Consider the following 20,213-nt stretch of genomic DNA (forward strand, 5'->3'; position numbering starts at 1 on the left):
ACCCCCTTGCAACTACTGTGGAGGCTATCCCAGAGAGAGAGAGAGAGAGAGAGAGAGAGAGAGAGAGAGAGAGAGAGAGAGAGAGAGAGAGAGAGAGAGAGAGAGAGAGAGAGAGAGAAGCGTTTATTCGAGCTTTCTAAAATTGGAGTGGTTCCTTAGTCCGGGAATCCATCAGGTGAGCAGAGAGCCTTCGCTCTGGATGCTAGGAGCTGCCGTACGTCCAGATGGTCGCTGGTCACCAGGTTCTCCCACAGCTCAGGGGTGGGAAGAGGGGATGGGAGAGGAGGAAGTTTGGGATTGCGCCCGCACTGTATTATAATATGAGGCCACGGATTTTGGGAATGTCCCCGTAGTTCGGAGGCCACGGTCGAAACAACCAGTGCAGTTCGGATGGACTATTTACCAACTAGCCTAATTCATCTTAAGATTTTCAGGTCTGTTACTTGCTTACACGTTTACATCTTTGATACGTCTCGTAGATGCAATTATTTTCCGCGCCAATGTGGGTGGTTAGTTCAGCCGGTCAGACATGCCGGAAACCCAAGCAACGCAGAATGGCAACGACCGAAAACGAAGAGGCAAACAGAGCCCTCCTCCCCCTCACTTTGCCATTCCCGCGACGACAAACCGACCGAGCGTAGGAGCAAGAGGCGGTCGTGAGCTACAATGTCGCACGGTCATCGTCGTCGGCAGCCTTTGTGCCCGGGCACGTGTGTGGACGCGTGGGAAGAGGGTGGTTACACAACGTGTACGAGTAATCGAGAGCACCACGCCGCCGCCACCCGAGAGGGGCGCGCGCACACGATTGCGCACTCAAAAACAGGGAGAGAAAAAATAAAACAAGGCGTGGGACCGTTTAAAGAACGTTTCCTCAACGCTTCCATCTCCTCCACCCCCACGTTTCCGTGTGCCGCGGTATAGTACGGACAACTGCTGTGGAAAGACGTGACAGTGCCGAGGGCCAAGATCCTCCCAGGCATATACTGTGCTTTCTTTTTTTTTTCTCTCTCTTTTTTTCTACGCCCGTTCCGCAGCCCACCGCGTCCTCTTTACATTTTTTCAGGGGTGAATGTTTGTGGGAAATGAATAAGAAAGAATGCTGGTCGTTTGAGCTCTAAAGGAGTAGAAGAGTTGTCCTCTCAGTTAAGCTGGCTGTAGGAAGAATGGCGGCACCAAAAGCGGGCGTTTTCGACCTTTCTGCCCCTGAGTGTTGAGAGCTAGGAATCACGTAAAGACTTGACCCGCGTGGCTGCGGCGGTGGCGAATATCGTTGAAGACGGGGTCATGTCGGCCATTCTTAAAATGCCCACCAATCTGAGGCGCGCGCGCTGAGTACAGGGGAGTGGTAGAATTGTTTTATGCGGGGTATGAATCTATTTTCTATGAGGCTAAAGTCTGTAGGGCTCTTGGGTGAGTATTCGTCGAAATTGGCTGCCTGCTGTCTTCCATGTTTCTGGGTCCCACTAATATCCCCTCTTTGTATTGGCCACACCACGAGCTTCTAATGCTAGCTGGGCGAGCAGATCTTAAAGAACACCCAAGAACTTTTCAGCACTTAGCGGCGTGGCTAATTACGTAAAATCGCATGAAAGTCGCGTGATAAATGCTGCGTATGCGCTGTGGACAGGGTCTTTAGTCCAGGACCCTCACTGGTCTTGTTGTCATCGCCCAAGATCAATCCACCAATCCAATCCAAGATCAATCCAAGATCTACCGTCGCCCAAGATCAAGATCCACCGGCCGTGTAGGTGGACCTCAAGGCGGGAGCTGCTCGGTTCTCGCTCCCACTGCTCGTGCCTGGGGCTGGGGATGATATCAATCACTGTGTTCTGTGGGCATGTGCTGAAGTGTGGCTGGCTTTTCACGATGTCGGAACGTGAATATTTTGGTGTGTAATTAGCGAACGTGGTCTAATGAGAGTACAGGAATATGATGATACAGGTATTGTAAGTTAATTATTCGGTGTGAAAGAAGCGACGGCTTTCGTAAGTGCGTAAAAAAATCTCTGGCCATTTTCCTCGTTTAAAACAGTGCTAACGTCACCAAATTTGCAAAGTTTCACGGTCCTTGTTTGGCAGAAGAGGATCCGTTTGTAGCTCGCTCCGCAGAGAGGGAGCGAGAGAGAGAGAGAGAGAGCGCTTTGTTTGCCCCGAAGCAGAGAGCATCGGCTCTCTTTGACCCGTTAATCAGCCCGGAGATCTTGGTTCTTGGCGGCTCCTTCGGCCATCTGGACAAGGCGTAACTGCGTTAGTGGATCGGAACTGCGCAGCAGGGCTTCCCAGGGCTCTAGATGTTTGATGTCTACGGCGGGCAGGGGGGTTTTGTTCAGTGATTTTCTCTGGCATTTCCACACAATGTGCGTGAGGTCTGCGAGGTGGCTCCAGCGTTTGCACTTATCCGAGAATATTTTTGGGTGGAAGTGACTTTAGGCCACCGGGTTCTAGTAGGTATTTGGTTGAAGTCTCCGTGCCTTGGCCTGTGCAGCGTTGAGTGGGCAATGGGCGGCTGGGAATTCGCACCGGCTATGTTTGTAGTAGTTTGTTATCTCTTTGTACGAGTTGAGGATGTCGAACTTGCTCTGTTGCCATTGCGGGGGGAAGGGGGGGGGGGTAATTGCTGCTCGGGTTCCGATCTCGCAAGCAGCTGTGTGGGCCTGCTCGTTGGCCTGTAACCCTTCGTGTGCAGGAGTACAGATGATTTTAATTATCCTGTAATTTGGTGCTCGTGGCTGTTGAAGTATTCTTGCGGTGGCTTGTGATATCTGTCCTTTTCTGTGGCTACGTTGGCGGCCTTGGAGTCACTGATTATGTATCTGGCTCGAGTTGTAGGGATCGCTATAGCGATTGCTGCCTTATGAAGATGTAGTATTTTTTGTGAGAACTGCCGCCGAGGAGAGCGTTTGTCCCGTGTGATCTACTACCACCACGGCCACGGTATTGTTATCGGGATGGTCCGCTGCATCTACAAATACTGTTTCGGGATTTTTGCCATCTTGTTTTATGAGGACTAGTGCTCTCGCCGTTCTCCCGGCCTTGTTATATTTCGTATCCATGTTTAAGAGTAGGGACGTAGTATACGTTAGAGCTCTCGTAGAGCGGCAAGTATATCAACAGCTTCGGCTTGTGTCGATTCGTACGGAATGCAGAATTCTCTTAGGATGTGTCGCCACGTACGAGTTTTGGAGAGTCTTTCAAATTGTGATATTCGCTGTGCCTTTATGAGCTCCTCGATGCGGTTGTTAAGGCCCAAGACATATCGAACCTGCCATTTGGAGTTGACATTGGCAGTCCAATAGCTCGTTTATGAGCTCTCTTAATCATATTGTTGAATTTCTTTCTTCCCTAGCCCCCCTTCTTTAGATGAAGGTAAGGGGTGACGTAGATGATGCGGCTAATGATGAAAGCCTGGACGAGTTTTATGGTGCTTTCTTCTTTCATCCCCCCTTTTCTTTTGGTTATGGTCTGTGTAGGCGGATGGTCTGTGTAGTTTACTTGCCTCATGCCTTTATGATTTCCGTGTTACGTGTTCCGTGGTGTGGGTACGCTTCTTCCCGCGCGATGCAGCTCAATCTGGGAATCACCAGTGGACATTGACCATCGCGCGCGGTGTTCAGGGCGGAGAATAAGAAGTGCTCACTTCTCTGTCGAGCAGGTCAGACCCATAGGAGAGATGAATGCGTTTATCGTATCTACGACGCGTTGTAGTCGTTCTTGTATTTCTCCCTCACTGCCCTTATTAGTCCAGAGCGTGATGTCGCCTGCATAAAAACTGAATTTCAGGTCCTTTATTTCCTCTAGATTTTTGGGTAGACCCAGTAGTGCCATATTGAAAAGGTAAAGAGATAATGCTGAGCCTTGCGGCGTTCCTCTGCTGCCGAGGCTGATATTTTCGCTTTAATTGGATGCGACCAAGACTGAGCGTGGCTATCCTGTCGCTCAGAAAGTTGCGGATATAATGATAGGTTCGCGTTCCCACCCCTCTGAAACCTAACCTAAACCAAACTTTACCTAACTTAACTGGACCATTTTTAAATTTTATTTTACTCAAACGAACGCAATGTTTCGGATCGGCATGCAAAAATACTCCCTTTTGGCAGACGTTCGTCAGATCATCATCCTCAAACCACTCGGTATCAACTGCGTTGTTTGATATATGCTACTCACGTTATGTAGAGATAAGACGTGTGCTTTTTAGGCGAAAACATACGAGGCTTAAATCGAAATCGAAACATCTCTGTGCCGGTTGCTTGAAGCCTTGCTGAGGCGAGGGGCAGAACAAACGACAGTGCAGTAGAGAAGAAAGAGGACACATAATTTTAAAGCGAAGCTTTCTTGGTCTCCCCGATGACGGTGCCGTGACCAAAACGCACTGCAGGTAAGCCACTTTATACAATGGGAGGTCACACGACGACGACGAAACGACGACGACGGTGATGATGATGATGATGATGATGACGATGATGATAACGATGATGTCGATGAACCAAGAAAAGTCGGCCGCGTATCTCCTCTTTTCGTTGCAAATGTCGACAAAAGACGAGTCTTTATCGACTTTTGTCAAGTAAATGCCTCCCTTCGCTTTCCCGCTCACCTCTCATGTTGTTCCTCTTGCGCCGCGCTCCTCCCAAGGTAAAGACGCCAAATGTTTGCTTAATTAAATCATTTTAAATTTACCGCGTTCCACTGCTTCAGGCCGGGTGTCTCGATGCCAACGCTGCCGTAGCGCGGAGACGCGCGTGAATCGAGGCGCCCTACTTTAACGTTGATGTAACCACGTTTCCCTACTCCACGTGCTTTCCAAGCAGAACGTAGAACCGATCAAGTGGAACCTTTGGTTACTGTTGCCGGTTGATTTCTTAAAATGGCGCCAGAAGCTATAGTGGCGCGGGCGACCGCAGGCGACGGCGGAGTAGTAGTAGTAGTACAGTCGAACACGGATATATCGAACTCCAAGGGGATCGCGAAAAAATTCGATATATCGATAATTCGATATATAAAATACGTCTATCTGAAGATTATCTGACAACTCCGCACATCACTGAGAGTTTTATAAAGTCGTGGAAAACGGTAGTTTACTGTTTTGACCCTCAAAGCACGGAAAATCCGAACCGCAGCATGATGACCACCGCACTTTATTTATCATTGAAATGTCTTTGAGCTTCGCTTCTTTTTTGAGTTCGCCAAATTGTCTTCAAGTTTACAAACACGCACAAATGAGAAAATCAACGCTGTACACTGTGCCACAACAGAGGCGAATAACGCTGACGGAACCTTGGCTGCAGTAGGCGGTTGGGAACGTTGTCAGGCACTGAGTGCCGTCATCTTCAGTATCCGAACCGAACACCTCCCCCATCTGGAGGCGTGCAACGAAGTCGCTTTGCACCCGACACGCCCCGGAATAGCCGGGGCGGGTTGTGCTGCATTCGCCTTTACGTCCACGTTGATACGTGCATCGCCCTCAAAACTACTGCGAGGAATTCCGAAGGCCTTTTCAACCAACATCTTTTCAGCAGCCTGCACCCGACGAATTCCCGCTTTCGTTGCTCCGAAATGAATGTCTTGGACAAAACAAACATACAACGCCTCATCGGTCCCCCTGCACGAGCCACCAAACAGCTCAATCACAGAAAAAGAGTGCCTCCGGTTAATTTATTTTGCTCCTTTATGTTCTTTTGCCCCAATCACTATTTGCGTTCTGGCTATCATGGAGCTGCCCCTCGTGCTAGCGTGAAAACAGCTGTTGAAGGCCATCTAAGCGACATAATGCCGCGGACGCCGCCTCTGTCTCACCAAGCCGGGCAGCTCCTGCGATGAGTCAACATTATCTCAACTCCACCCCATCAGAGGAAGCAAACTTTCAAGGGCACCATCGGCGCGGAATTCGATATATCGAATTTGCCCGTGATCAGGAGTTCGATACACGCACACAACAGCAACAGCCCTATACTTTTGCATGGGATTTTCAAGGGGATGTTTGCACTGTTCGATATAGACAATAATTCGATATATCCGTGTTCGATATATCCGTGTTCAACTAGTAGTAAACGTTTATTGGAGCAAAAGGGAAAGGGAAAAGGGTGGTGGTGAAGCGTCCCTAGTCCAGGATGCCTCTCGACCGGGCCGACTCAATGGCCCGAGAAACCAAGGCCCTCTGGCGTGAATTTTTTTTTTCTGCAGTTGATGAAGTATTTAATTTCGCAAAAACTAAGCATGTATGATTTTTTAAAGGAACACTGCAAATATCACTTCTGTATTAATTTGTTGTCTTATATTTGCGTAATGTCTTGTTCTTCTTAAACAATGTTGACAAGTATGAACATTACACCGGACTTAGACGGGCAGATTTAGCTGTGACTATATAAGGCACAGGCCTTGTTTTACTTTGGCCGGGTGGCTGAATCGAGTCACAGACAGACAGGCATACAGACAGACCAAAATTTCTGGGTTTAAGTAGCCCAAGATAGACTATCGTCTTTAAAAACGTTTCCCGTGGTAGGAATCGCACCTGGGTCCCTGGCGTTATGAAGGCGACGTCTATACGACTGAACCATTCCGACATGGTCGACGATGGGTTAAAGGGGGGGGGGGGGGGGGGGGGGGCGCTCCCAGCTTTCTCGTGAGGGATTCGTTTGCTGTCGCCTGAATTTGGACTTTAACTAGAAGGCAGTATGCTCTTTGATCGTCGACGTTTCGACTTTGATTGCAGCGCTCTGACTTTGTCACTTCGCCATTTGATTTTCGCACTCAAGAAAGCTTGGCGTTTCAGCCACCGTCGTCATTAGACAGAGGGGATTTGATTGTTTTTTTCTGCTGAGAACATCTGAAATAGAAAACACATGGTGCTGCAACCGAGAGGTTTATGACATTACGAAAGACCCGCGCTCTTTATTAGAACGTGCTTGCCGGTGGTCATTAATTTGATAGATCTCTTTCCGCACGAATCAATGCAGGAGGCAACAGTACCCCAGTGCTGGGAACGAATTTAAGCAGCCGAGCAACGCCCGTAAGAACAAATAAATCAAACTCAAAGTTCTTCCCCGAAATGCTTCAAATCGAAGTTTTCAGGATAAATCCAGATGCCGAAAACTTAGAGTGGATATTGTAACCTCAATACATGACCCATTCCCCTCTGGACTGGTTTCGAGAATGCAGGGTATCAGGATGTCGTCGATTGCTTCTGGTCAATCGGTCTTCCTTCTTTTCGTTATTCACTGTCGTTATTTCTCGTCTCGGGAGACCACGAGAGTGAAATCGACGCAGTGGTCCCCAGGGCGATGATGATCATCAGTGCAGCCGAAGATTCCATCCAGAAGGGGCGTTGCCCCGGCGTCGCCGACCCCCGTTGAGTGCGAGAGGTAGCGACCGTGATAGAACGCCATGCGTGAAGCTCTTCACCGCCCAGCGTCTGCGGACGTTCTTTGTCCGGGGGGGTCGGTCGCCTTATTCTTATTTCGTGCCTCTCGGTTTTTATGGGTGGCCTTTGAACGCGAGGCCCTTTCCTCCTCCTCTCCCATTCAGATGCTCCCCCTCCATCTCTCTCCGTCACGCTTTCGCTGCATGCACGGACAATTCCCCCTTCACTCTGTGCGGGCTCGTGAGAATCGCGCTGGTTTGTCGTCGGTGCGTAGAAAAGGATTATCAACGCCGGGCTTCAGATACAAACTCGCTTCCTGTATCGGAAATGATAGCACGAGTGCAACGACAACAGGATCAAACCAAAACGCGATTTAATAAACCCAAAAGCTAAGATAATCTGATCTAAAAGCTTAAGCATTTTTGTGTAGGCTCAATAAGGAAACCCGTCTGTCGCACTTCCACCGCGTACGAAAATGATACTAATAAAAGGCGCTATGATATCATACTATGATATATTCAAACACGCATATATCGAACTGCAAGGGAATCGCGAAAAAGATCGATTCATCGATAATTCGAAATATAAAATATGCCTATCTAAAGCTTATATGAAAGCTCCGCACATCACAGAGCTCTTAAAAGTCGCGACAAGCGGTAACCTGCGACGCAGCGTTCGATATATCGAAAGTGCCCGTGATCGGGAGCTCGATACACGCGTATAACAGCTCTATGCTTTTGCATGGGATTTCCAAGGGGATGTTCAGACTGTTTGATATAGACAATAATTCTATATATGCATGTTCGTTATATGCGCGTTCGAATGTATCCAACCTCTTATATTGCGCCTGAAGAAGTCTTTTTAGCAATGCATCCGCGTATAGTAGCGAGGCCGAATTTGAAGGGATACACATTGTTTTGTATTTAAAAACAGGTCCTTCAACCATCATACATTGGTATCAAACTTGTGATACTAAAACTAAAAGATGTATCCCCAGTAAGGCATTTGTGTATGGCTGTGAAGCCGACTCTGAAGGAGCTTGATTTACGGCGCTTTATGGGATGCATGGGGTATCAGGGAGGTATTTAAAAAGGACCCTAGGGACTTCTTACGGCAGTATTGCACTGCTGATACGGTGCCTGAAAAGATGTGTTCCCAGCAATACATACGCGCGTAGTAGTGAACGCTGTGCTAGGCTTGAAACAGCTGCGTATTTCTTCGTTTAAGCTATTTGTTTAGCGTCCTGCTCTTAGTTGGATACAAAGTGTATACGTCGATGCGCGAAAAAAACAAGTTTCACTTAACATTGTGTCACTCCCTTCTTCTCGGTCTTCATTCGCTTGTCTTCTGACTATTTCTCTCATTCGCCCCTTCTGTTTTATGTATACGTGTACATTGTGAACGCATCTGGTTGTTATTCGCGTGATTTTACGGTATGCCTTGTTTTCCCTTATAATAGCGGCGTCACTAAGACGCGACCCGCAATCCACGGCGAGAACGGCGACAAAATTGCTCACGCTCCGACTAAATTCGAATTCGGCGCTTCACAAACCTTAGATACGAGTGTCATAGGAGGCTGCGTGGGCATATTATCCGGCTTTTTAACGCGTGCGAAACCGGTCCTTCTTTTAGGGTAGAACGTCGTAACGACGTTTTCAATGAAACGCAAATTACAATAGACCGAAGTGTTGTTTTAACTTATGTGGAATTACGCTTAACGTCCGCACCCAGTTTATTAAAGCGAAGCTGTAGGGTTCACACTGATGGCGTCTGCAACGCGAAAACGCCCTGCAGGAAAGCCAACTTTCTTTGACGATGATGATGATGAATGATCGCGGGTGAAGCGAAAGAAAGAGAGAGAGAAAACATCTTTATTTGTCCTGCAACTTGGACGCTGCCTTACGTCGTGTCGGACTGCCGCTCGTTGTCAGTCACCTACTCATGCAACGCCTCCGGTGGAGACAGCACTTTCGGGGCGCTGACGTTTGAGGGCGTCCAACACCTGCTGGACGGCCATATGTTGCGTTTCGTAGTCCTTGCTCATAGCCGCACTTGTTAGGTGCGGCGGGAACGTCTCGGCTGTACTAGCTTCACTTGGATATACTCTGCAGTCCCACAGGATATGGGCTCCCGTGGCCATATATCCTTCTTGCACAGCACACACACACATCATTCGGGAACACCTCTGGGAAAATGTGTTTAGCTAACACCGGAGTCATTAGCGCATTAGTCTGCAGCTGTCTAAACATAACTGCTTCCTGCCTCGTCAGATTAGGGTGAAAGAGAAAAAGCGCTTCCCGTGGTCGGGATCGAAGCTGGGTCCCTCGCGTTATGAAGCTGGCGTCTATGCGATTGCTCCGTTTCGACATGGTCGAAACTCAGTCCCAACTCAGACGACAACCAAAGAATCCACCAGGAGAAAGCTTCGCGTTCAACCATCGTCGTCGTTAGACGGAGGCGGGGAGGAGAAGAGTGAACGGAGAGGCCGAGAGGTTATACAGGCTTGGAGCGCGGGTTGATTCGGTACTGGGGAAGAGATGGGCAGGCCTTAGACGGATGGGTGCATGATTTTCTGTACGCTTCTGCACGCTTCTGATTTTCTGTGCGAACATGCTTGACTCAATTGACTCAACAAGTTCACTCAACATTCAAGACATCGAACGGGATGTGTTGTACGGTACCCGAAGAAGGCGACCTGGCCGGGACAACAAAGAAAAAGAAATTGTTTGACTTTGCGTCCATTCTTCAGAATATGCATGGAGGTGTCCAGAAACACAAGAACACCTCAAGAAAAGACGTTCACTCAGTAAGAAGTTCCGTATCGAATATCGCTCGTTTACTTTCCTCGCCTGCGTACGTGTAATTGTATATGTCTAACGTAAAAAAGTGAGATAGAGAAAAATTGGCCGCGTATCTGCTCCTTTCGTTGCAAATGCCGTCAAAAGACAATAGCCTTTATCGGCTTTTGCGAAGTAAATGCCTCCCTTCACTTTCCCGCTCACCTCTCATGTTGTTCCTCTTGCGTCGCGCTCCTCCCAAGGTATACACGCTAAAGGTTTGCTCAAGTCAATTTAAATTTACCGCGTTGCACTGCTCCAAACCGGGTGTCTCGCTGCCAGCGCTGCCGTACGGCGGATATTCCACGTGCGTTCCAAGCGGAACGTGGAACATACCTAGTGGAACTTTTCGTTACTGTTGCCGCTCGATTTCTTAAAATGCCCCCAGAAGCTATAGTGGCGCGTGCGACAGCAGGTGACAGTGTGATATTTTTTTTTTGCAGTGAATGTAGTACTTCATTTCGCAAAAATCAAGCATCTATGAATTCTTTTCACTAAAGAACACTGTAAATATCCCTTGTGATTTAATTTTCTGTCTTATATTGTTCAATACTTGTTCAATACCTTGTTCTTGTTCAACAGCGTTCACAATTAGTATGAACATATAAACCGGTCTTAGACGTTTAGATTTCGCTGTGAGTATATGTATATTCCGCAGACATCGTTCTACTTTGGCCGGGTGGCTGAATTGAGTCACATACAGACAGACATAGACATACAGCCTCACCACGTTGTTGTATGATAATTTACACTGTTAATCAGTAATGTGGTGTTATTGTCGAATCCAGGCAACAAAGAAAAAGAAACATACAGACAGACCGAAATGTCTTGTTGTAAGTAGCCCAAGAAAGACTAATGTCTTTAAAAAGACAGGCTTTTCCGCATAGTCGATTTGCAAACGGGAAGAACCACCGGTCAGCAAATTACAACACTCCAAGGTCGCGTTGCCGACTCTATAAGCTCATCTTCTCTATTTTCTCCTTCTGTTTTTTTTTTCTTTTTGGGGCGTCTCCAGTCAAGCGCTTCCACTCGTCTCTAGTTTTCAAGTAGTATCCAGGCTATTCGTCGCCACTTGAGCGGGGACCGGTTCTCTATCGGGTACGTGTGAAATGACGCGTGCGACGTTTATTGTGCAACCCGTCGGCGCAACGGCACGGTAGTTGCCACCGACGTAACCGGCCATTTGCATTGTCTCCTCTTTGACGGGGGCCGCCTAACCTTAAAATACGAGGCCGGATAAAAAAGCAGCGAAAGAAGAGAAGAAAAAAGAAGTAAGCGAAGCGAAGAGAAGCAGGACAGGGGTACTATGCCGGAAAAAAAAAAAAAAAAACACCGTTACTCCTGCGGTGTGAGATTCACGCCCTTGCCCGCAGAGATGGCGCAATTTCTTGTCCTTGATACCAAAATTATTGCGGGAGAATGTGGCGGCAATAGAAAAATCCAGGTAACTATCCAATATCGAGGCTTGTTACCAGTACAAATTCGAAGAAATCTTTCCATTCCATTTCATTCAGTAGTTCCTTAAGCGCCCGAAGGCATTACGTAAGGGGTGAGATACATATAGGGAAGACAATGAATAAGTATAAGATAAATACAACTGGGCATAAAAAAAATAAGTGACTAACTCGGATCAGTATGCACAACTAACGACAAAAAAAAAAGGCAACTAAGAGAGAACTAATACCAAATACATAGGTTCAGTTACAAGACTAAAAAAAACACAGAAAAACAAAAGTCAAGCAAGAGCGATTACACAGGTTCGAACTAGTAAAGCGTACGAATCAGCATTGATGTCCGGAGTTGTGATAATGGTCATCCAATTAAGAAACATTTCAATCTTATAGAAGCATTCGCATGGGTAATGTGAGTTAAGAAATGCGACAGCATATGTACGTGAAAGGACTGTACAGAGCTGTGAATAAGGGGGAACCTTCACCTCGGCGCTTAGATTTTGACAAGGAATTCGTATTCGGCCTGACAATGACAGACCCCCTTGTCGAAACTTGGGCCTTGGGCTGAAGCTCCGCCCTCCTTCTCTACCATTCCGATCTCGCAATGCCATTACATTTGTATGTATATAACCCGCCCCGGTGGCTCAGTGGCTTAGGCGTTGTGCTGCTGAGCCCAGGGCGCGCGTTCGTTCCAGGCCGCGGTGGCCGATTTTCAGATGGACGAAAAAAAAAGAAAACGCCCGTGTGATGAGATTTCAGCCCCGTGTGAAAGATCTCCTCGTGGTCAAAGTTAATCCGAAGCCCTGCAATACGGCGCTCCTCATAGTTCAAATGTAGCTCCTGCACGTTAAACCCCGTCATTTAAACTTTTCATATATGTATATGTACAAACACATAAATTTATATATCTGTGGCGTGTTACTATAGAATCTGCTGTAAACGACCTCATACTTTTCTGATTAATCAGTCGTCGCGAGCTATGGATGGTTCCTAACTAAAATTGTCAACGACAGAGCGCTTCAGCCTAGGGGCTCTTCACCGCATTCTAGTGAGGCGGCGTGCTGACGTAACACCACCTGTTAGGTGCATCCGACCAGGCACCAACAGCCGCGGCTTGTCTCCGGCAAGAGCTCCGTAAGGCATCTTCCCACACGAAAACAAATGCCAGGCTTATTCACTCTTATCAGAAGCATAGCCATCTGCAACGCTAGATGCATTACAAAAAACGGTTTGTGAGGGAAGTTCGCGCTGTTTTTGTTTTTTTGTCTCCATGGCGTCTGCCCTATCTCAGATCTCGAAGCAAGGTGAAGCCATGTAGCGTATTGCACTGGAGCTGTAATGAGCGCTTAGTTCACGAACACAGTTATTTAAACTTGTTTTGCGAAACCCACGCTTCGGGGATTCCGAACACTCCTTTCCCGCTCCCGCTTTCCAACAGTATTTGCACTTCCTCGTATTGCTCCACCGAGAACAGTCCGGCACCTCTATTTCTCCCGGCGACGCGCTTCGCGCGGTACGTGCTCAAACCAGGGCGCCAACAAAAACACGAGGCTGGCGGAGTGGCAGCGGCAGCGGCTTACAAGGCAGTGACCCTGAAACCACTCGAAGGAAAAAAACAAAAACAAAGAAAAAAAAAGCGCTCTATCTCGCGAGTGTCAGCGCAGGCGACGCCATCGGAATTCAGTCCGCGTCCCAGTCCCCCACCGACCCGACACTGCACTCGTATGCCTGCACTTTATTACTGTCCGCTCGCACAAACACCATAGCTCGCGAACGCTAACCCTAAAACGGCGCACCGAGGGAAATAAATGTACGGACGGTCCCAAGACGAAGCTTGCGCGCGCAGCATGTGGTTAAATCGCGTGCGACTTCGAAGCGAAGCCGCGCGCGAAAACCTTTCGCATGGCGTTCGGGTTGTGTGGGGCACTGGAGTGCGCAGGTATTATAGGCGGCCGTCAATTGTTCGTCGTACGAGACACGCCCCCCTTGGCGGGAGAGACCATTGAGGAGGCAAGCGGACGGCGTGCGAACCGTGGAATCTGGAGCAAACGTTCGTACGCGCGTATGTACGAATGCGTATATTACACACGCTGCTTCGGTGGCAGTTCGCCGCTGCGTGCAGGCGATTCGATTGGTCCCCTGCCGAGTGAACTTCTCGGACGGACCGATTTCACGAAAGACGCCGTCTCCGTGCGGACTCCTACCAAAGTCGAGCTATTTACAGCGGAGGCGATTGATCGGCTTTTTTTTTTTTTTTACAGTTTTTGTTCCCATTCGCTTCAACCGGTTGTTCCCGTATGCGGGTCTTACTTTTTGTTGTTGTTGTTGTTGTTGTTATTATTATTTCTGTTGTAAAGCCGTCTTCTTGCTGTTCTCTAAAATTTTGCGAGAGGTGTGGTTGACCGGTGTTAATTTAGGAATGCGAAACGCAGATTTCGTGAGTGAGTTATCGCAATGGCGACGTAAACATCACGAACGCCATTTTGAATCTGAATTCCGCGTGGCAATTCTTGTTCAAACTTTAAGGGGTGAGCAATTTAAAGCGCTATCTGTTTCTCAAGAGACCTGTTTTGTATCCCTTCCCCCCATTTTTAGCCTCGAATACATAGTTGGACTCATTTAAAGCAGCTATGCGACGCTTTACAAAGGGCTATGTATGCACGCCCGATGACCGTTAATTAAGAGTTATTTTTCCTTTGAAATAGCCGGCAGCGGGCGCACTCTGATTATCATCAAATGTCACTGCCATATTGCAACCGACTTCATAGAACACACCTTTTGAACACCTGACAGAAGCAATAAAGGGTATTTGATCCCTCGAACGCGCCACATTCGTCCTTCCATACAACGAACATCGATATAACAAAGTTGAATTAAAGGAAATCGCCGTATAACGTATGGTGTAATCGTATCCCAGTTTCAGCGTTGTCGAAACGAAGAAATGTCTAGTTGACCAAATTTTAGGTTTAGCGCCGTAATCGCTGGCACGTGAAGCTTTGTTCTTGTCGAGGTTCGACTTACCATGCTTTACCCCGACTTTACCCTTGCGGAACGATTGTCATAAACAATACGGGAGGACGGCCCACTGTCATAGCCAAACCCGGTCGACATACAATCGTGATCAAAGAAGGCCATCGAGTAGTCGTTGCCGAACGCGACCTTTCGGGCCAGTAATCGAACAATGTCTGTCCTTGCGCGCGTGCGAGTGTAACGCCCTTTCTTTATCGGTAAGCATCGACAAGGAATGTCGCGTTTAGCCCCACCTAGCTGGATCCCTTAACCTAGGAGGTCGTCTATATTCATGGCCGACTTCTATATACACAGCAAAAGGGAGCTGCAAAACTCAGGGAGGACATATCGCACCATCTTTATCAATGCAAAGTGTTTCCGAATTCACGCTAAGTTCCCCGCTGTTTTCTTTCCCCACTAGCTTCTTGCAATTATGTAGGCAGTGTGCTTTTTGCAAACTTTGCAGCAAATTAAACACGTATTTTATGGAGCGACAGTAGATAGTGGTGTTACATACTAACGTAACGAACCGATTGCAACCTTCCTCCAAGTGTACGAAGAAACGAGAATTTTGTTGTTGTTGTTCACTTGCCTTTGCTTTTGTGGCGCCTCAACCGTGAACAGCGACGTCCTTCGGCGTGTGCGAGAGCTCTCCATCCCAACTGGCTTGAAGGACTTCTTTCGCTTCCACACAGGAATGCATACCCACGAAGGTACGACAGGATGAACTCTTGCTAACAGGAGGGGGGGCTAACTGTTGACTGTGGCGGGACACGCCCTAACATTTTTTTTTTCTGGGAGGAGCTGCAATGCTCGTTTTACACGCACTGGTATACGTAGCTCTCTTGGACGAACCGAAATTTTAAGTGCATAGCACTTTAAAGGCTCGCCTTATCGTCGCAGCTCGCTCGTTGGACCCAAGTAGAGCCACACGGCGTTTCGTCGTCGCGACGTAACGCAGAGGGCTCGAAAGCCAAGCGATTTATGTAGTCATAAGCGTTCGAAATTCTTGAACCACTGGTGCTTGTCATACACCTCCCCGTTGTTTGGCGCAAAGAAAACTGCAGGCACATTTGAGGCAAAATATGCGTAATTAACTGGCAGCGCCCGCGTTCCTTTACTTAGGGACGCTCGTTGTGTTGGTTTCTACGATAGCAAGCGAAAAGAGTGGCAGTGCAACGCCGGCACGTGCGGGAGGAAAAGCAAGCACAAAAAGAAACAGAACTCCCGCTGGCGCAGTTTCAGGCAGGGGGCGCGCGAGCACTGCGAAGGCGGGAAATTTGAACTGCATTGGGTGGTAGCAGTGAGCGGATAACGGCGCTACAGCCCATTATGGCGAATCACTGCTCTGCACTTCACATTGAGTGGAACGGCTTTAATTTTTTTTTTCTGGGACAAGCTGCATTGCTTCTTTGACACGCGCTCTCTTTGATGAACCGAAATTTTTAGATGCGGCTTCAGAGTGCCCTCTCCTCAGCGACTGCGTTCATGGTCTCCTCTTGCTATGGAGGGCAACAGTCGATGTGGTTAGTGGCTGACAATGCTCAACGCTCTCGTCCAGCGTGGAGGCATTTTGTGAAAAAGGCAGAGAAGGCAGTGGCCGCCATTGAAGGGTCTGATTCAGACGCTGAGCTGCGTAACATACTTCCACGGGACTCCCGAGCTCCCATGGAGTTGGAGATAAAGCAGCAGAGAAGATAGCACCCCATTTGAGGTCTGGAACCGGGAAAGCTACATATGTAGCCCGTTTCAACCCACGAACGACTTTCTCCACAGCCTCCCTCCCGATCATTTTGCTCCTCTCCCGGATCATTTACACTGTACGCAAATGACACCGTCGCCCATTTGGCCAACGTTCTAGCGTCAATTTCGCCAACGCTCTGCGCATTTATTGCTGTTGCCTCTTGTCTGGCGTATAATTTTTCTTGGTAATTCCTGCTGTTTCCGGACATGCATACATTCCGAACTCGAGGGCGTGCCTGTTTTCTTTTTTTTTCTTCTGTACACGAAAAATCTATAGTTCATACCACAAGCTAGGTGCAGCACTGTGGAGGCTACATCGTTGTCAACAGTGCGCTCACTGAGGGCGCGTAACTCACCGCGAAGGAAGCGACAAAAGGCGCCGGGGACTTGCGGTTCCACTTGCCGAGAGGGGAGAAGGAAATGTCCTTTCAAAGCCCCCTTCACTGTGAGTTAGGCGCCCTCAGTGGGCGCACTGTAGACAACAATGTAGCCTCCACAGTGCTGAAACCTAGCTTGTGGTATGAACTATAGGTTGTTGCGACAGCTGGGAACCCTGCTGCCACTGATTTCACCTCCATAATTTTATTTATAAACTAAGTTACTGTCGCAAAAAGAAAAGAGCCACTTGACACTGTGAAGGTGGATGGGCAGCGGAGCATTTTGTTGGTTATCGGTTGGCCGCAAACTCCTGCTCAAACCGCGCAGTCGCGCCGGGGAGGCGTTCAGCGGGGGTTGTGGACACGCGGACGTCTTGCGTTTTCCACCTCGCAGTATTAAGGGTCCCGACGGGCACATCGCTTACGCCTGTTGCCGGCGGCCCGATCGTCGTCGGTCGTCTCCTTCCGCAGCGCTCGCTATTTTTTTCTGTACGAGTAGACTTCACTGTGCGACAGACAACGAGGGAGAGCCAGCTTTCAAAGACCTAGCTTACACTGATATCTTTGAAGATGGCTTCACTTCTGAACATAAATGCATTGCTGGGAATACATTCGTCAGGGATAATATATGCCATTTATATCAAAATATGAAGCGCCGGAGGAGAACATGTGCCCGAAGGCAGAGGGTGGGCTCAAGTGAGGACGAAGGGAGCGGCTTTTCGCGGCCTATTGCACGCAAAAAAATGGGGCAGTCAGCGTATCTCAACTCCGCTGCAAAAAAGTAGCAGCTGCATCTGTTGTTCTGGTGAGTTGTTATAGCATTCGCCTAACACGCGGAAGGCCTTTTTTTTTTTTTGCACAAAGCACAACTTTGAAAAGTGCCGTTACAAGTCTGGTTGGAATAACGCCATCGCTACCGGCCGACTGATTGCGCCTAACTTTTCCCGGTCACTTTGTGTGTTGCGCCAGCTGAAGCCCGCTCATTTATTTTCTTCATCTAGTGAGGTGCGCTCGTGTTTTCGCGTGTTCACTCCAGGCGAGTGCTCGATGTGAAATAAGTGGAGCATCGCGGGTAATTTTGTTTGGTCGGCTTCGAAAGGCGGGCACGAGCGTCCGTTCTTGTGGTGTAGTGGTTATCACATCCGCCTAACACGCGGAAGGTCCCAGGTTCGATCCCTGGCAGGAACAGGTTTTTGTTTTAATTTTTTATAGCCTAGCCATTCTTTAGCGAGCCACCCATCGCATCTCCACAAAAATGTGTAATTGGCAGAGCTAAGTTATTATTGTTATAATTTGCGAATGTACAGAGAATCGTAAAAAAATATAACCGTACGAAAAGTCAGCCAGTTCCGTTGCTCAGCCAAATCTAGCAATGTGGCTATTGATAGCCAAATCTGGCACGTATCGCCAGTCGCAGGAAAATAAAGAATACAAACAAAATTATAAAAATAAGGAACAGTGGCTGAGGTAAGAAAACCGCAAACCTCTACCTAACACAGCGACCTCACGCTATGAAGTAAAAAAATAAGAAAACAAAAAAATGAAAATGAACGAACCAATCACATACCGTATTTTCTCGCGTATAACCCACACCTGCATATTATCCGCATCCCCACTTTCAGCCCGCCGAAAAAAAAAAAAAAACAATCCTCTCGTATTGCCCACACATTTGATAAAGGAAAGGCTGCACCAAAGCTACTACTCAAGCAACACATCACATACTATGTAGACAGAAAAAGCGTATATTTAGCAAGTAGAATAAGTAACAATTCACTCAGTGCCACTGCAAGTCCTCACTGTTGTACACAAGGTCCTCTTCACGGCACAACGCGCATTGCAGTAAAGCTGCACTAAAGAAAAAAAAACCTCGCGTAATATTCGCACCCCTACTTGCCGCTGAACTTTCGGTGTGGGTTATACGAGCGAAAATACGGTAGGTGTATCTTATGCACCACCTTCACGCGATTAACTGAAATAACATATAACAAATAAAATAACAAAAATTAACTCACAAGATCACAAAGGTCCATAATCAGCGCCCTTTTCGGGATTAACTGAACACAAGCAAAAAAATAAAAACGTTTGCGTTTACGAGACACTTCAATGGAGAAAAAAAAAAACGTATGTTTGTTGAAATGAAGAAGCGGCGAAAGACTACTTACGCATAAGTAAGCAACTCTCAAAATTTCTCTAACGTATTTTTCTTTCTTAGCGAGGGTCTTTTTTTTTTTTTTCTTTGCGCACCGAGCGCAACTCGTCTGAATCACAAGTACCGTTACAAGACTCGTTGGAATAACGGCACCATTAACGTTCGACCAATTGCGCCTGGCTCTTTTCCGTCCCCCGGTGCAATGCGCGACTGTGAAGTCAACCTATTTCGTTTTTTAATGGACTTGGGTAATCATGTATTTTCACGTATGTGATTGTTAAGCACTCACTTCACACATGTGTTGGAGGTGAAAGAACTCCACTATCGCTGTCCCTTATTTCTTCAGTCGACTTCGAAAGGGGAACTGGAGTGTCCGTTCTTGTGGTGTAGTGGTTATCACATCCGCCTAACACGCGGAAGGTCCCAGGTTCGATCCCTGGCAGGAACAGTTTCTTTTTTTTTTTTTCTTCTTCTTTTGCGCACACAGCGCAATCTGCTGTATAAGAACTACCGCCGTTGAAAGTTTGGTTGAAAATACGACAGCGTTGACTGGTTGCGCCCCGACACCATATTCAAATCGCTGTCCCGAAGCCCACCCACTTTTTCTTCGTGGAGCATCCTCGCCGAATCCGGGACCTTGCACGCTCCTGTCGCTTACGTTCTCTACGAGGTTGGGCTCTTGTACATTGCATTACTTTCAGGATCACACCAGCGCCTCTCGTGCGGAGATTCATTTCCAAAACAAAACAAAACGAAACAAAACAAAACAAAACAAAACAAAACAAAACAAAACAAAACAAAACAAAACAAAACGAAACGAAACGAAACGAAACGAAACGAAACGAAACAAAACAAAACGAAAAAAAACAAAACAAAACAAAAAAGTGATGCTAGAGCGTGAGACCCTCAAGAATAGATCACGCCATCACCGCTGCAACAACGAGAGAAGACGAGCGAGAGTGAATCCGCCAAATAAAAGAAAAAAAAAAGTGCCTTATTTTTTTTTAAAGCCGTGGGTGGCCGAACGCGAGCACGTATACGCACGTTGTCATTTTCTCTGCTCCTCGCTGGCGTCGTGTACGAGAACGCACGCGCCCGGTCGGCACGCATGGCTTCTGAGTCAACAACTTAAAGATAAGAAAGCCTGCGCACAGTTTCAGCACACCACTACCACTACTTTGCGTTTTTAGTCGTTGAGACGAATTAAACGTCACTAAGATATTAGGACTCGATTGTTTTGATTAACTGACAAAATAATAAGCCACGGTGAGGCACTGGTAGTGTATCCCCTTAT

At 47.7% G+C, this 20,213-nt stretch overlaps 2 protein-coding genes and 2 non-coding genes across 4 annotated transcripts in view; 3 read left to right on the plus strand and 1 right to left on the minus strand.

Annotated features, from left to right (window-relative positions):
- The window catches only part of LOC144160031 (uncharacterized), a 186,416-nt gene that overhangs the window by 77,647 nt on the left and 88,556 nt on the right, over window positions 1-20,213 (minus strand). The gene's annotated exons all lie outside the window — the stretch shown is intronic.
- LOC144159126 (uncharacterized) overlaps window positions 1-20,213 on the plus strand; it is a 135,714-nt gene that overhangs the window by 39,887 nt on the left and 75,614 nt on the right. The gene's annotated exons all lie outside the window — the stretch shown is intronic.
- Trnav-aac (transfer RNA valine (anticodon AAC)) lies at window positions 17,886-17,958 on the plus strand. The gene has a single exon. It is a non-coding gene; the product is annotated as a tRNA-Val (tRNA).
- Trnav-aac (transfer RNA valine (anticodon AAC)) lies at window positions 19,295-19,367 on the plus strand. Its single transcript has one exon. It is a non-coding gene; the product is annotated as a tRNA-Val (tRNA).

The sequence above is a fragment of the Haemaphysalis longicornis genome, unplaced genomic scaffold (assembly GCF_048455015.1).
Source record: "Haemaphysalis longicornis isolate Haplotype H1 unplaced genomic scaffold, Haemaphysalis longicornis Haplotype H1 scaffold_10, whole genome shotgun sequence".
NCBI classification, from domain to species: Eukaryota; Metazoa; Arthropoda; class Arachnida; order Ixodida; family Ixodidae; genus Haemaphysalis; species Haemaphysalis longicornis.